This window comes from Chroicocephalus ridibundus, chromosome 11 (assembly GCF_963924245.1).
Source record: "Chroicocephalus ridibundus chromosome 11, bChrRid1.1, whole genome shotgun sequence".
Lineage (NCBI taxonomy): Eukaryota > Metazoa > Chordata > Aves > Charadriiformes > Laridae > Chroicocephalus > Chroicocephalus ridibundus.
This window is the reverse complement of record NC_086294.1, coordinates 16,680,584-16,697,137: the sequence shown is the minus strand read 5'-3', so window position 1 is coordinate 16,697,137 and position 16,554 is coordinate 16,680,584. Positions and strand designations below refer to the sequence as shown.

The following is a 16,554-nucleotide window of genomic DNA, read 5'->3' as shown; positions in this document are numbered from 1 at the left end:
CATGGCTTGAGATGACCCTCTGCTGCCGCCCTGTTGCAGGCGGCACAAACAGGGTGTCCTGCCTCCTTGGCTGCTGCAGAGAAATATTGAGGTAGTGTGTTTTCCTGGCACACAATGGTAGCTTTGAGTTATTTTGCTGGACAATGGAGTTTTGTGGCAGCAAATGATGTGCTGTTAGAGGATGAGTGCGCTGCTGCTGAAAGGTGGAGCAAGGGCTGAAAGACTAAATCCAAATCCCAAGCCTGTGGTTCTGGTGACTTCCACTACGTAGAGTTCCCAATGCTACAAGAAGACTCTTACTGAGAAGTTGCATTGTATTTTCTGGCTGCTTTCTACCCTGTAGCAACTCGATCCCTTCTCTTTTCTTTTTAACCCGCTTGTAAGCCATGTTTAGAAGGATGCTGTGGACTCCAGTTGATGCTCTGCTGCACAACTAGGCCCACACCCCAGCTGAGTGTCTTGTGGACTGTTTGCCTCTTCTCTCAGCCTAAGACACTGAATGCAGTAGTGCTGCATTGGCTGCTTGCAAAGTATCTCATTAATGAAGTGAGATTTCAAGAGGATAAAGCTCATCATGGCTTCACCCCTTGTACACGAGCTGTGGAGCCGGGATGCCTGCTGGTTGGCAGTGGTGTCCTCTCTTGCTTTGGAAACCACAGTCTTCCTGGGTTTCCTGGGTGTGAGGGTAAGAGATGCTCATGCAGGCAGGAGGACGGAGCCAGGCATGCTGTGAGGTTTGAGCTCCTGGCTTGCCAGGGTGCTCAAATGACCACCCTTGATGAGCCTAAAGGTAAGAGCAGAGCTCAGTGTGCCAGAAAAGGGAACGCTGCTATCTGAAATTGAAAATCATATCCTTGCCTCTCCTCTCCATCCCCTGAAAAGCTCTCACGTAATCTGAGAACATGATTAGTACACTAGAAATTAAAGCGTTACTTACCTCTCTAAGCCATCGGTTTGGTTTTGGAGCTCTTGCTGCCAGCAGCTTGAGTCAGCGCTGAGTCTTGAAGTGGAATCTCCTCTCCACTGACTCCCCTCCGAGGACTGAAGGCTGTCTGGGGTGGTGGGTTACATTTCTAATGTTCAGATCCCTGCTTGTGAGTGATGGCATGGCGGGAATGTCAGCTGTATGGGAATAAACTGCAGCAATTTATTCTCCCCAGCATGTTTGAAAGTCAACAGAACAGCACCATTAGCTGGAACAAAACAGGTCCACTGTTGTGAGATACAATGGTGGCCAGATCTGTAGTTGCTTATAATTTATCATGCTAGTAGTTCTGAGTGCTGGAAAGACGCCAGCTCAGGTTGATTGTGAGTCTCTACATTGAAAAAGGGCCAAGAAAGAGAAGTGTAGCAAAACTTCATTAGAAGCAGGACTCTTACAGAGATCTGGAATGTGAAGAATTTCCTATTCACTTGGGATATAAAGAAAACCTGAGCTACTCCCCTTCCCTGAATGCTGAGGAATGCAGAGGGATAGCTTGGGTCGGTGGAGCCAGCGTTATGTCTTGCTGACTTAAACAGTTTCACATTAGCATCCTCCAGACTTGGTAGAAGAGCTGCGTAAAGCTCATGGGAGCTGAAGTAATATTTTGATGATGGCAGAAGCACAGTGCCATTATGAGCTTAAATTTCAAGCAAGGTGCATCATTCAGCGAGGTAGGGGAGGAGCTGGAGTGAGGGCATTTCTGAAGCGCAGGGTGGTGTCAGTGGCCAGTGTTAGTGCAGCAAGTTTTACCCGGAAATTCCTGTGCTGCAAAACACCGGTTAACAGCTCGTTTGGGGGAATTGCTTTGTGTAGAAGCATAAAGGGTAGGATGAGCCATACCCAAGCAAAGCCGCCCATCACTCTGAAAGTGTTTATAAACAAATTGGATCTTATCTTCTACCATAGCACTGCACTTCCACAGCTGAAGGCCAACGGGGTGTTAGACCGTTCAGTCTTGGCATTGTCAGCCCTTATCAGTTTTGTGTCCATGAAAATAACCCAGCTGCTTTGCGAAGCCCTACCCAGCAGTCTCAGGTATGCTGAATTAGTTACCTTTTGTGGGATTCTGGATGTCTTCCCCAGATTCCCACTTTGAAAATACGACTTGCAGCTGGGTTTCCTGCAAGCACAGGCTCCTAAATTTTTCCAGTTCCCTGCCTGCTTCATTCATGCCGAGTCCCAGAAGCTGTGCAAAAAGGTATAAATTACTTTTGGCTAAAGCCTCTTTCCTGGCACTGCTATTAATGGCTATATAATTTTTTTTGTCACTGCAAATTGTATCAAGGCCATCTGGGCCTGAGGACGTGTGGATCCTCCCCTCCAGCACGGACTATGGTATAGGGATGCTCTGGGAGCTGCACCTGCTCGTGCCTGCTTCCTTTGGCAGTCTTGTGCCTCTCCTGTTCGCATCTGTGCTTGAAGACCTCTGAGGCAGGGTCTGGACCTCCAGGAGAGCTGCTGCGCACCTCCTGTGGACAAGCAACTCTGCTGCAAGTCAATGGGATTCACTTGGATCCTCTAGCTAGACAATCTAGCCCAAGGAATTGAAACTATTATTCACCTCTTGATGGGGTAATTATCAGATGAACTTTTGACGCCGGCTTGAATGCAGGGCTGGTGGGAAGAGACTGGCTATTCCAGCCATCTTAAACCCTTCCCAAAATGGAAAAGCAGCTGGCGCAAAGGCCACAAATGCTGGGGCCCTTCTTCCTGAAGAGCTTCGCCAGGCGCTTCTGAAATGATATTTCAATTTATACCGCATCAAACTCTGAGACAGATGAGTAGTGATTTTATTTTTTTTTTAATTTTTATTTTTCCAAAAGGGTTTTCTGAATGGAGGAATGTAGATAACAAATGGTCTTGGTGTGAAAATGAATGAATCTGCCGTGTGGAGAAACCAGGTATCTTCACTGGCAAGTTGGTGTCTAGGGTAGTTTTCACAGTAAGAATTGAATTAATTCTTCTGGCTGGATTCAGACTTCAGGCAGAAACTTCTCACTTTTGTGAGGAAATCCAGCACATCTTCCCACTATTGCACGAAGCAGCTGAGCGTAAGCTGGTGTTCATGTCACAAGGGAGCTTGGGATAGGGAGGGAGCTTGGCGGTGCTGTGAATTTCGGGAGAGAGAGGAGCCCCAGCTGGGGATCACCCCAAAGAGTGGTTTACCTCTGGTAGTCAGAGGCTGGTTGAGGCCAGCTGCTGGCAGAGAGGACGCTGAGCAGATAGGTGTTTAAGGACAGTCTTCTCCATCTGCCTGTGGTATGTGTTTGAAGGTGGTGGTGCCCAGTGCTGGTAATAGTCGGGGCTCTTCCACTAAGAGATCCTCAGCGAAGTGCAATGAACATGATTGCAAGTTAAAAGTAATCATCTGCGAACAGAGGAGGAGAGACTTGGGCAGGTTTAAGTCACACAGAGGTGTCATTGCCAGAAGCTGTCACAGCCTGCCTGTGGTCCAGGGGCGGTGGAGTGAGTGTGTGTGCCGGGAGGCTCCCCAAGCCCTCCCTCCTGTCTTCTCACCACTGAGGTCTCCAAGTGGGTGGTAAATACCAATAGACTCAGCCAAGTTTGGCTGACTACACTTAGTCAAACCTGTCTGAAACTGGACTCACCAGTAGACTCAGCCAAGTCTGGCTGATTAAACTCAACCAAGCCTGTCTGAGAGCAGCAATTGTTGGGCTGTCTCCATCTTTGATAGCATACTGGTCCAAGCCCAAGTTTGGATGGGTACAGTTCCTCTGGCTTCAGAGCAGCAATGCAGGTTTACATGAGGGCAATATTTGGACAACAGGACACATTTCACCTTTCTCCTGCCGTTAGTTACTGTTCCACTGAAGATCTGATGTTCTCACTGAACCAGACAGACTGCTAGTTTTAGTCTAGGTGCTTATCGTGGGTATCTTGGTGTAAATTATCTCTGCTGCTGTCGCTGTTAGGCAAATACTCTTATAAATTATGCTGGTACATGTTTGTAGACTTCAAGGGGATTGAGCAAGTGTGATGGAAAAGGATTGCAGGTGAGCAGGAGTAATTTGGAACCGTGTTATTTCATAACAAAAGTGGCATTGCTGGCAGATGTCCTCCATCATCCGTCGGCATTAACTTCTGAAAGCAACTTAGCAGAGGTGCCTGCTTGGTCTCCACATGCAGAATCCCAGGAGCAGCATTTTAATGGGGAGACTGACTAGCCTCAAATTAAAGTTCACTCACAGTGTTGCAGTAGAGACGTTACTATACGATGCCTTGAGGCATCCGTTTATTGGATGATCTTACAGCTATGCTTTCTGGCAGCATTCCCTTGGGTTTAGCCTCAGATATTTTGACATATCTAATATATTTTCCACTGTAACTTAAACCTGTGCCAATCTGGGCTATACAGACTTATCTGTAGGCAATTTGAGGAGTGGTGAACATTGTTGGGTGTCTGCCAGTCCTGCATAGGACCCATACCCTGATATCTACAGAGGCAGTGTACTGATGTGCCCCCAGACTGGGTCCTACCAAACCCCTGCTGGCTACATCATGATACAGGCTCCACAAAATATGTCAAAAATGTATGTGTGTTTCCCCCATGGATGTGGTCTAGGTTTTATCCAGCTGGAACTGTGATATTTCCAGAGCGGGATGTTTTATCCTGGCCTTTCCCTAAGCAAGCCACATGCTAGAGCAGAAAAGATTGCGTTCATCGTGATCTGATGTTCCGTTTCCCATTGTGGCAGTGGTCTTAAAATTGGCACCCTTTGGTGCTTAGGAGAACAGAGTCCATTTGTTGAGGCAGAGAAAATGGGTAAAAGCAGAGACTTTTCCTTTTGGCGTGCCTCAGCCAGAGATGGTCAGAACAAATGGAGCATGCAGATCGCCTGCACTTTGCTCACGCCGCCCAGGCTTTCTGTTTTTAGCTCTGGCAGAAGCTCCCTCTGCATATTCCGAATGCCATCCCAACAGCTGCAGCTCTCTTGATGGCCACACAAGCACCTCTGGCCCTCACGTCTCCAGGCTTCAATGCCCATAAGCAAGGACATTTGAAAATTACATTGTCTGTGCCCTGCCAGAAATATTCTACCCGCCTTCTCTGTATGGCATAGCACTTTTTATCAGTGTTTAGTGACTGGTACGGGTAGGAAGAGGCACTTTATCTAGCATGAAACCTGTTTTCTGATGGGACAGCAAGCTTAAATGCTTAAGGCAGAGCACAATTGTCAGTATAAATAACTCTCTGGAAGGACAGTGGGAATGATTCTCATACAAAGCAGCTGATTTGGGCCCCAGCAAAATAATATCCTCCCTTGTCAAACAATTATCTTGTGAGCTGCTGTCTCTGTATCAGGTCTGGACACAAACCGAGCATCTTGAAAAGGCAGTGGGGCAAGTGGTTGTGTTTCCAGTCCCCCAGTCACTGGCTGCGATAGTCTCCTGTCCTCACCCTGGCAGGGACGGGGCTGGTGCCCTGTCCCCACGCTGGGCAGACATGTCCCAGTGCTCAGCCTTGCTGCTGACCAGCCACATTGTCACAAGGCAGCACCTTCCCTGACAGGGCAGCCGGGACCTGCTTCGCTGGGGATCTGTCACCTCCAGCCCCTGATGAGGGGGTCCCAAAAGCAGGGGTGGCTCGGCTGGGGGATGCGAGGAAGAGGGTGGCTGAGGAAGGCTCCAGGAGAGGTTGGAAGGTGGCAGTCAATGGCATGAAGGGTAGGGAATCATAAGCCTCTGGCAGTGCCTTCGGTGGAGGCGCTGGATGAGAGCAGGAGGGGTTTCTGTCTGGGTTTTATATGTGCATCTGGTTCTCTGTGTCCTTGAAAGTAGATACATTCTTAGGAACAGCCCTTGGTACTTCCTCCTCGGGACTGCTCGGTTTCTGAGCTCCAAGAGTCATGCTTCTGGCTGAGGAGCTAAAAGTAACTGAGCAAGCTAAAAGCTAAAAGTACCTTCAGCCCTACAAGTAAGTGTCTGTCTCTGTTTTTATCCTGCACTTTACTTCTATAAGGGTGTTGTGTCTGATTTCATGAGGCCTTACGGACTGTGTCAGCAAGGATTTGCTTGTGATATTTCCCATGTAAATCAATCTTGTCTAAAACCCTGTTTTCCTTAAACTGCCACAGGAGACCCCCAGGCATCTGATGGATTTTCATTTATGCCAGATATTAATTTATCAAGTAATTTTCTTTTGTTGTTATTTGATTTGCCTGGGCTTGCCTGCCAATACCCAGCAAACAGCAGATGGCACCAGCACTCTGTGCCTGTTCAGGCAAACCACAAATAACTTCAGCAGAACATCTTACAGCTTGTAACGAGCAGGTGAAATATTATTGTGCATTTAAGCTGTGAAATTAAGGCCACAGCAGAGTTGTGGGGGCTTTGTTTGTTTTGATTTGTGGGTTTTTTTTTGTTTTGTTTTGTTTGGAGGTTTTTTATTCTTTTTGATTTACAGGTCCCTAGCATCTACTTGCAGTCCACAAATCCACACTTGCACATGTCCCAGCTGAGCTGTCAGCGTGCAGTGGCTGTTGCTGTCCCCCGCATCACAAGGAAGATGCAAATTGGGAAGGTTTTGTGTTTAATCCCAAATAGCCTGGCTAAAATTAATAGAACAAGTGTCCAAGTAAGGACTATGAGATCGAGCCCATTTGAGGAAGCTCTACAATACGGGGGCAAGTCAACATTGCCTGTGGCTACTGAGAGGGAGACCGGTGCAGTCCGTGGGGGTCCCTCTTGTAAGCGAGATGCTGCTGTGGGAGCTTGGAGGAAAGCTGGGAGGTTTCAGTGCTTCACTGATGGCAGCTTCAAGCTTTTGCCTGGAACATTAGGAACTGGCGCTAGAAGTACCCAGCAAGCAACTTAATAGGCCGCTAGTGGCTATAATTCCTCCTGTAATTCTCCTCCTCATCTTTGGTGCCTTGCTGCCGTGGGTTGCGGCCAAAGAAACAAACAAAAAAATAACCTGATTGCTGCTTTGTGGCTGATGGGTGGGACACAGCTCTGTATCACCTGGGGTGGGCACAGACCAGCACCCTCAGGGGCTGGTTCAGGCAGCAGCTTGGTGAAGTCGCAGGAGGGGATGAGCTGCTTTGTCAGCTCCCCTGGCCAGGACCGTGTGTGGGTACGTGATGGCCATGACCAGGAATTTTAGCCCCTATTTTAACCTGGCCTAGCAGCCTGTCTTTCTGGGTGACTCGGTTCTCACTGTGGCTGTGGCCCCAACCTTTACATCATTAACAACCCTGCGTTCAACAAACACCTTATTCACACCTGCTGTAAATGAGGTTGCTTCTTAATTATTTGTATGGCTTGGAGGTGGCAGAGGCAAGAGAAAGCTTGTCAGGCACATTCTGTTAGAAAGAGGTAAGCTGTGATTACAGGAATAAGCAGAAGAAATTGTAGTTAAAGACCTCACAAAGTTATAACTGCTATGACATGCTTTTAGTTTTCTAGCAGCTCAAACCATATAGATGGTTCCTTGTGTCCATGCTGTATTTTAGAAGGATTCACGTCCCTGCTTATTTCCTTTGTGCAAGTGAGCATTAAATTGATGCACAGATTCTGTTAGCTTGCTCTATCATTGCTAATTTGCTTTGTTTATATGTTGTCAATGTGTTATAGAAAATAATAAACATACATCAAAAAGTAAAAATTCTCTTTAAAATATGTTGATGTTATTTTTTAAAATGTCATATGTACAATTAAAATGGGGAAAAAAAATAGTCTTTCTGTGTTTTTCACTTGGCAAAGATAGGAACTGTGGCTCAAAGATATCCTTTGTGTGAGTGCCAGGAGCAAACACTGTGGTTATTTTTGGAGAACATATTTCCTGTCAATCATTTCTTTGATAAGGCTCTATTCTAACAGGATTTGCTATGCTGTTATGTTTTGATGCACATACTAACATGCATCGTGTCACAATCAGTGTCACAATGCAATAGAGAGTCTCATTTAATTCCATTGAAGATGAGGGGAAAACCTTCCGTTGATTTAAACATGAAAGATTTCCTTTAGCTCCAAGTCTCTGGGTGGGATAGACTAATAGTAACGTGTACATGAAAAGTAACAACATGAGTTCTGATGTATTAATTTATGAGTATATAAGTAAAGAATTAGGCAATTTTTAATTGGCATAGAACAGCTATGTGAAGTAACTCGGTATATGGAGACAAAGGGTCTGGATCTTGCAACGCTGGTGTAAATAACTGTATTCAGTGGTTCTGTGCAGAATGGTCCTCAGTTCATACGTGAAGCAGGAGAGACACAGGCCTTTTGATCCATTAGTGCACGTCTGGTCAGCTTGCTCCTCCACTGACGCCAGTTTGGGGTGGAGATCAACTCCAAAAGCCACGTCTCACTCTTAGCAAGTCGCTGAGTGCTGAAAATAGCCAATTCTCCGTCTGCTGGCCGTCCGTTACTGCCTTGCCATCCCGGCTCACTTGCATCGTTCAGTGTGCGGAGAATGAAAGGGAGAGGTTTGGGACCCCAACCCCTGCTCCAGCCCACCTGAGTGTGAGAACAGGGACCCTTTCCTCACCGGCCTATGCTCATAGGTGATGTGCAGCAATGCTGGTGTCCTCCAGGACAGGTTTGTACCGGGTGGTGCAATGTGACACAGAAATACCCCAGTCCGCCTGGGACAGAGCAGCGTTGCTTTTTGTGTAAGCTCAGCTGGGGGGACAGTGAGCTGGGAGGACGTTACTGACTTTTGTTCCCATCCTGACCCTCTAAAGCCCATTGCATGTGCTTGCCCGCCGCTTTCTGCCTGCCAGACACAGGGAGACGTTTGAAAATGGGAAAAAAACAACTTGTGAGTTTTTACTCCTTTTACACCAGTTTCTTTTCTGAGGCTATTTTCCAGCTCTGGCTGCATACCTGCTACAGTAAGGGTTTGAACATGTTGGTGATTTTAGCATCCTTGTCTTGCTGAGTAGTTAGAGAGCTCTGGGATGGCTGTGCTGAGGAATGGCAAGGGCTTCACCATGATGTGGACACTTGCAGCTTCCTTTGGGTAATCATTTCCTTTGAATCACTTACTCGGGAAGGGTTCCTGACAAAACAGTGCTACTGCTGGTATAAAACCCTGTGTCAACAGCTAATGAAAACTTAAATCCTTATAGTGGTGGTGCATTCCATTTCCACTAAAATTATTGCCAGTGGCTCTGCAATCTGAGGATGTCGGCAGGGACACCAAGTGCGCTCCAGTACTTGGTGTCCCTGCTGAAAGTGTTCATCTGTCCCATGCTAAGTAGTCCTCAGTTCTTCCCCTAGGAAGCATCAACATTGGCATTTCTCCATTGCAGAGCCTGGACGTGAAACTAAACATTCAGGAGGTACAGCAAGGGAAGGGAGTTGAAAACAAAATCAGGACATGGAAGATAGAAGGAAGGGACAGAAGAAATCCCATTCATTAATTGGGGTGATGTTGAATTGCTCTTCCTCACTTGTCTCCTGGTTACAGGAGAGTGCAAAAGCTCTGAGCATAGCTCTTGTTTGCTATTTAACAAGCGTATTTGTATGTACATATGCTTTACCTTGGGCAAGCTTATGGAACTATTAGTAAAAGCTTTTAAGTTGTCAGGTCAGATCTGCCCAAGCTAGCAGCGAGCAAAGTTGCTGGGGCATGTAGCTTGGCTTTGTAACTTCATTGCCTCTCCCTGAGGGTCAGAGAAGTGGACACCATCTGAATTTCTGCTTGGTGTCTTTCCATGTGTCTCTCCTTCTGACCTTGTATTTGTGACCTTCCCTAGAGCTTTGCTCCTGAGCTGTGTAAGTACATGAGATGCAGATGCCGTGGGCTGCTGCCTTGCGAGGAGGCAGGGCTCCGTCCTCCGTGGGCTGTGGCACCGTCCTGGATCTGAGAGGGCAGCTCTGGGAAGGAGAGCGTTTGCAGCAGCGCACAGGATAAAAAGAATGGTTCGGGTTAGAATGGACCTTAAAGATCATCTAGTTCCAACCCTCCTGCCCTGGGCAGGGACACCTCCCACTAGACCAGGCTGCTCAAAGCCCCGTCCAGCCTGGTCTTGGAGATTGATCTTCCGAGGGATTTGAATACCCAAGTCCATTAGAGTTCCCTGGGAAATATCAGCTCAGATTCATGCTGACGTACTTTGGAAATCTTTTAAAATTAAGTACCAAAAATCAATGCATTGCAAGACTCCCAGCATGTAATTCTGAACCCATTAGGAGATTTGTACTAATTTTGAAAATAATCTATTTTAAATATTACTTTGAATGTATTTTGAACTTGTATATCTGGCAGAAGGGGAACAATTAAATCAAAGGAAAGATTACATTGTGTTACTTTAATTGTGATGGATTGAATCACGTGCTGAAGGAAAATATCTACAAAGCATATCTAAGTGCAGAAGCAAAAATGAAAATTAGTCTCAGCTGTTCCACTCCCTACGATAAATGTGTATTTATGTAATGCGTTCCTTCTCATATCTTGGTAACACTATGTGCACACAGTGCATGAATTAATTCCACTGAGAACTGCAGCGAGATTATCTCTGAGCCTGTGTAAGCACGAAGAGTCAACCTTTACTTTCAGGTCCCGTATTGTATTCATCTATACTTTTATGATTTTAAAGCTCCATAAGGGGAAGAAGAAGTGGATACGTTGCACCAATGTCTAGTGTAATTCAGGGTCCAGAAAACTATCAATGGCTATTGCCAGTTCTGGCTTCCACCATCAGTGCCAAGGGCCAGAAAGCGGAGGTTGGGGCACATGGAATTTTGTGACAGCCCCAAATTAGGCAGTGGATTTCTCCTCAAGAGAGCAATTCTTAGGAAACAACTGTATGTGGCTTTCCAGCTGCTCTGCACTGGGGCAAAACTTTTCTTGGGAGTGAAATTTTGGTCTAAGAGCTTCTTGTGCAGGCAGTTTGGAGAGGAAAAACAAACCTGGGATTGAGACTGGAAAGAATTCACTGATCTCTATGAGACCAGCTCACCCTGGAGGCCTGAGAAGGTGATCTAGGAGCCCCAAATCTTGGGCAGGGACAAGCTCATATAGTCACATTCTGTCCTGGTCCCACCGACCTGCTCTAATCCCTGTGCAGGAGTGGATGAAACGCAGTGCAATGAAAAGGCTGGGTTTGCAGATACAGCATGAAATGTCTTTCTGAAGAGTAGTTTATACGGATCTGTGTGATGTATAGACAGTGCTTTAATCCATGCTTCTCCCATCACCAACAGTTAATTGTAATTGTTAACTGCAGGTTTGGTAACAGTGTCCTGAGCAACTGCACTAATTGTAAATGATGGCATTTGACTAGAGGAAAAATCACTCTGCCAGAACGCTGTGACGCTCCAGTCGTCGGTGTAAGTGAATATCCTGTGGTGCTCTGTAATGAGAGCCCAGTGGGTGAAAGTGGGAGGGCTGTAACAACTCGCGTGACAACCAGGCCCTTAATTCAGAGTCTTCTGCCTTCCCGGGGCATTAATGCTGCATCTTGGAAGCTGTAAGAGGTTGAAAGAATAGAATCTAAGACCTGCCATAAACTGTCTCTGTGTTAAGCAAGACTAAGGTTGCTTTGGTGAGGATGAACTAAAAGCATCAGCTCCCCTTCTTCTCCCTCTCCAGCTGCTGGAAACCAAAGTATTCACAGCCTAAATGTATTTCCTTGATGGTGGAATATCTTGTCTTCCAATATGAGTTTGGGGCATTTTAACTCCTCTGGGGGCCTGTGGAGGTCCTTGCTGCGGTGCGGGCAGGGCTGGCCCGCTGTCCACCTGGGAGTCTGAAATCACATCCAACAGTGTGTCAGGACCATTTCAGTGGAGAAGTGCCAGAGAGGCGTTTCACAGCAGGGAGGGTGAGCCAGGCTGTGCTGTGTAAAGGAGAAGCCATGGAGGAGGCAGGACGCAGCCTCCCGGGGGTGAGAGCCCAACCAGTCTCTCCTTGTCTGCAGTTTCCACTTGGCAAGATGAAGCATGGCTTGAGAGTCTCTCACTCCCCAGCGTAGCTGCTTTACACGCTGCTGTGTTTAGCTTCGCACGTGCATTTCTCACCTATTCTTACAAACGCTAACTCGCTGCCGTCCAGAGGATTTTGGACTGGTGTTTGGGAACGACACAGAAACTCATGTTTGGGAGAAGGAGAATCCCCTGTTGTTTTCTCTTCAGGTTGTCGGCAGCAAAGCTCATCCAGCCTGTTCTCTTGGGTATGGCTGGTGAAAAGGAGCACAAGGGAATAAAAAAATCCATCTCCTGTCACCAGTGTATATGGGTCCAGGGAGGTGGAAATGTATTAGTTGTTTGTGGGAGCAAACACATTTTCCCCGTCTAGTCTATTGCTCAGAAAGATGTTGTCACTGGTGAAACTTGTATTGCTTTTGTCTTAATGAAATTAGGCAACAAGTGGTAGACAAGCGATTACTTTATTAAAGCTGGCCTTTTTGGAGGTTTAAACTAAATCTAGTTAGTGAGCCCATAGAACACAGACTGTAATTTTTGAGGCTTGGCTTTACGTGGACCTGGCGCTCCCAGTCCCAGCAGCACAGTCAGCTGCGAGTGCTCAGTACCTCGAGAGACTAGCAGGTATGGGAAGAAGCACAGCAAAAATACAGGCTGCCTGATGCCACCACGCTTATTGTTAGCTCCCTTCAGGGTGTATCATCTGTCTCTAAGCTATTTCAACTCCTATTTCAGTTCATAAGTTGCTGGCAGCTGCTCTGCTCCGTCATTAGAGCTTCTAACTCGAGCATGGGGGCAACAGTGCTAAGTGCTGCTGGAGATGGTGAATGGCCTGTGTGAAGCTGAATGGCATTTTATCCAGCCAGTGATGTTTTGTCATGAAAGAATCATATGTGCAAAGGTACAGCAACAGCTTTTGCTTCTAATTAAAGCTGCTTATGGAACCTCCGGAGCTATTGGGACCGTGGAAACAAAGCTGCAGTATAGGTTTTTGTGCTGCAGTAAAAAAGCCATTAGTATTTGAGGCTAGTATTGGCTGCTAACTGTCCCTCTCTGATCCTTTCTTGGTTAATGAAAATAGCCGTTGGATAAAAATGCAAAAGTTTTGAGTTGTGAGAATGCGTGTTTGCACCGCTAATCACTTGAAAAATCAATCTCCAGAACTTTATTTGTTAGGAGCAGCTGATTAGCTGCTCTCCATGCTTTTTTCCTTTTAATAAAACCCCTGAGTCGAACAACAGAAGGACTATAATTAAGGAGCCTTTTTTTTCCTTTTCCTGTGACATTCTGGCAAATGTTAGCCAGCGGGTAGCCTGGCGTAAAGAGGACAGAAATGCCTTTGCGCTGTTTGTGTAAGCCCCGGCTTCACCTGCGCAGGAGGGAGACGGGGGCTTTGCTCCTCCCTGCACCAGCAGTGACAAACACCGAGTCTGATTGCGGTTGTGCTGGATTCAGCAGCGCTCTCTGTCCCTTGCCCGGCTGTCCTGGTGGGGATGCTCGTCCTTTGCCAGCTGGCAAAATGTACCTGGAAGGTGACAACGGGAGCCACAGCAGCCCGTTTCCCTGTGTGTCTTTCTCAACGGCCCCAAGTTAGGTGGTGATGAAGACCACCCAAAGATCTTTTAACCTAGCAAAAGGTAACTCAGGGGTTAATATTCTGGGCTCCTGTATTTTACCCTTGGCTTGTATGGGAAAGAATAATTCTGAAGGCTAGGGAAATGGATGCGTTAAAATCATAAAGATTCACGCTCCTCTCAGATTACTTCCCTGTTCAAAGGTATATAATACAATTCAACTAGCAAGGCCCTAGGTGAAAAGGGGGCTCAGCGGACGAAGCTGAGGGCTTTGGTTTTTTTCTGACTGATGCTTTCTGCTTTCTAAATGGCCACGTACCAGCCATCTGGCATTGATAAGGTTCTTAGTATGAAAAATTAATTAGATACAATCTAAGCATAATACTGCCTTGATTTTCTCCAGTGCAAAAAATAGTTTGTACCCATAAAAGTCTAGCAGGAAATATACCTATGAAATAACCGCTCCACCGAAATTCTGTGCAGATGTGGTTCTTTTTCGAAAAAGGGGACAATTCCCCTAGCTAAAGGGATGCCTTGTGCAGGTAGTTGCTGTGTTAGCTAACTTGCCCAGCCCAGCCTGTACTTCAGGTGTGACCAATACAACCTGCTGCCTTGGCCAAACAGGAATGGCTAATAATGACAGATTGTGCGATAATAGTTTTATGATGTGGACAAATAACGTATTAGGGACTGAAGCAATTCCATCAAGTCCTGTGACTTGTGACCAAGTTGGAACTTTAACCCTGGTCTCCAGAGATAAAAAGACAAAATGTCAATACAATAAAAGAGTAAGATGGGGAAAGAATTTTGGTTGTTTTTCTTTCTTCTTTTCAAAACTGAGCGAAGAAAAAATCTGATTGTTTCATAAAGTCAGGCTCTGCATATTTACATGGAGGCCAGCAGGAGAAAAATATGTGGGACTTGCAGATTTACTGGCGGAATGGCAAGTGTGATTGTGGAACTCGACAGCTCAGGCGGTTCATGCTCGTGCTGACTCGACAGTCAGCTCAGCAGGTTTGGATTCTCTTGGGGTTTTGTCTAAATGCAGCTGTATAAATTAATTGAGAATAGTGTCTGAACGCTTTCACTATACTTTATAGTAGAGTCAGTGTAAGGTGTGGTAAATTGGCAGACTGAGAGGTCTGGGGTGCTTGGGAAGAAGAGTTGACACAGTGCTCGTGCAGGAAGCGTTGCAGGCACCTCCCAGTAACGTGCAGAAAGGGATTGCTGGTCCTCCCAGTCTGCCCCAACAAGCACGGGCTGCTGCTCCGTGGGAATCAAAGCAGAGTAAGTAGACCCGGGCAGTGATGTAGAGCTGAGTTTGTCCTGACCTTTCATGACACTTAAAATGAGGCAGTTGACCTGTAAATGTCGTTTCTTTGTGACATCCAACAACTTCACGTTTTGGAAGTATTTGAAGAGCAAAATACTTGCCTGGAAAAAGTTGCCTATGACAATGGAAGTACACTAATTTCCCTAAGAAGGTTCAAGGCTTAGTTTTTAACAAGGGTGTTGCTGTACCTGTATCTTCTGCCAGTTTGGGGAGTAATTTTTATTTTTTTTTTACTCTTTTTTTCTCCAGAGGATCTGAAGATGTGCAACTAGACATGGAAGCAGCCTGTGTAATGAGGCATGACAAACCGCTTAAGTCTGGCCATGCGCTCTATGATATCAGATCAGTTGGCCATCTGGCTTGGGAAACTGGAATCATCTCAATTACCAAAGTGTACGTATCCCTTTGGGAACTGCAGTTAGCTGCTGAGCGCTCCGAACCTTCCCCTTCTGCAGCAGAACGTCTCTGAAGAGCGCCCCGCTTCATTCGCATGTCCTTCACAGCAGCTTGCTGACAAGTCCCGACACAAGACAGGCACCAATCAATAGCATATTTTTAAATGTTAGTGAGATGGAATTTCAGGGAGCCTTCATGTTAATGTCATTTGGCACTTAGGTGGAGTAAACAGCAGACAAGGAAAAGCAGGCTTCAATTTGGCTCCAGGAGAATGATATGAACGCAAGCCCTGCATGCGTTTAACTGAGTTTGTTATGTCCCCTGCTGGCACATGGTCGGTGTGTCACCTGAGGTATTGCTGTTCCTGGGACTATTTCCTTTTGTACCTTTGACAAATCCTTATTTCTGGAGTGTCTGAGATGTGCTGTGGACATCATAATACTGACAAAAATCTCTTGGAAGGAAAAGGGTGAGTCTGGTATTTGGTAGCCCAGTACTCGGGGATTGCACTGGTAATAAGCCCATGGCTTGCTTAATGGTGCCCAAGGACTTGGAAAGCAGTTCCATCATGTAGGTGTTCTTGCTAAATACTGTGAGAAACTTCATCTTTGCTCTTTCCCAGTAAGTAAAGGAGTGGTAGAGAGAAGGAGGGAGAGGGAAACTGAAAATGCAGGTAGAACAAGCCGAGCACTGGAAGGCGCTCTGTCCTGGTGTAGCTACAAATGTGTGATGAGCTCTGGGACAGGAGTAATCCATTTCTTCTGTGTGTTTTGGGTAAAACCTTCCTCACTGCGTAACCGTCCTGGGTAACGAGGCATTTCCTACCTTTGATCCTACACGCCAAGTGGTTAATTGATGAGGTACTCGGGGCACTGAAGTGGGTGCTGTGCAAGTCAGATTTCTGGTTTTGGCACAGCTGTGGGCAGTTAGGATGGTCAGCGGCTGTGCAACGCAGAGATCCTCTGTATCTCTGTCGCCCCCTGAGAATACTGAAGCCTTTCAAGGCTTTTTGACTGGCACTGTTCAGTGTTCGCTTTTGCAGGAGAATGGCTGCTGAGATGGTAGGAACTAGTTAGCAGATTAATCTAAATGCTGAACAGTAGAGTGAAAAGGATGGTTTTTATACAGCCCTAATCATTTGCTTTGAAAGGAGTGTTTGGTGTAGCAAAAAGTCCTGGGAGGTCTATTAACTAGAAATCGATTGACTTATGTAGAAGTTAATGCTTTTAGGTAAACTGTTGTTTTATTTTTAGCATTACCCAAAACTGACGCTGGGATGTGGGCAACTTTGCAGGTGACAAAGTGGTTAGTCCCTGGTTTTCCACCAGACTTTGACTGGAAGCTGTGCCCAGGGGGCTGGGCGCGGGACCGGC

General features: G+C 46.4%; 1 long non-coding RNA gene across 3 annotated transcripts in view; it reads left to right on the top strand.

Moving 5' to 3' along the window:
* Positions 1 to 16,554, top strand: part of LOC134522177 (uncharacterized) — a 52,297-nt gene that overhangs the window by 12,398 nt on the left and 23,345 nt on the right. For all 3 annotated transcript variants that reach the window (XR_010072957.1, XR_010072956.1, XR_010072955.1), the window contains exon 4: positions 15,035 to 15,650. This is a non-coding gene — a long non-coding RNA (uncharacterized LOC134522177). The remainder of the gene's footprint in view (positions 1 to 15,034; positions 15,651 to 16,554) is intronic.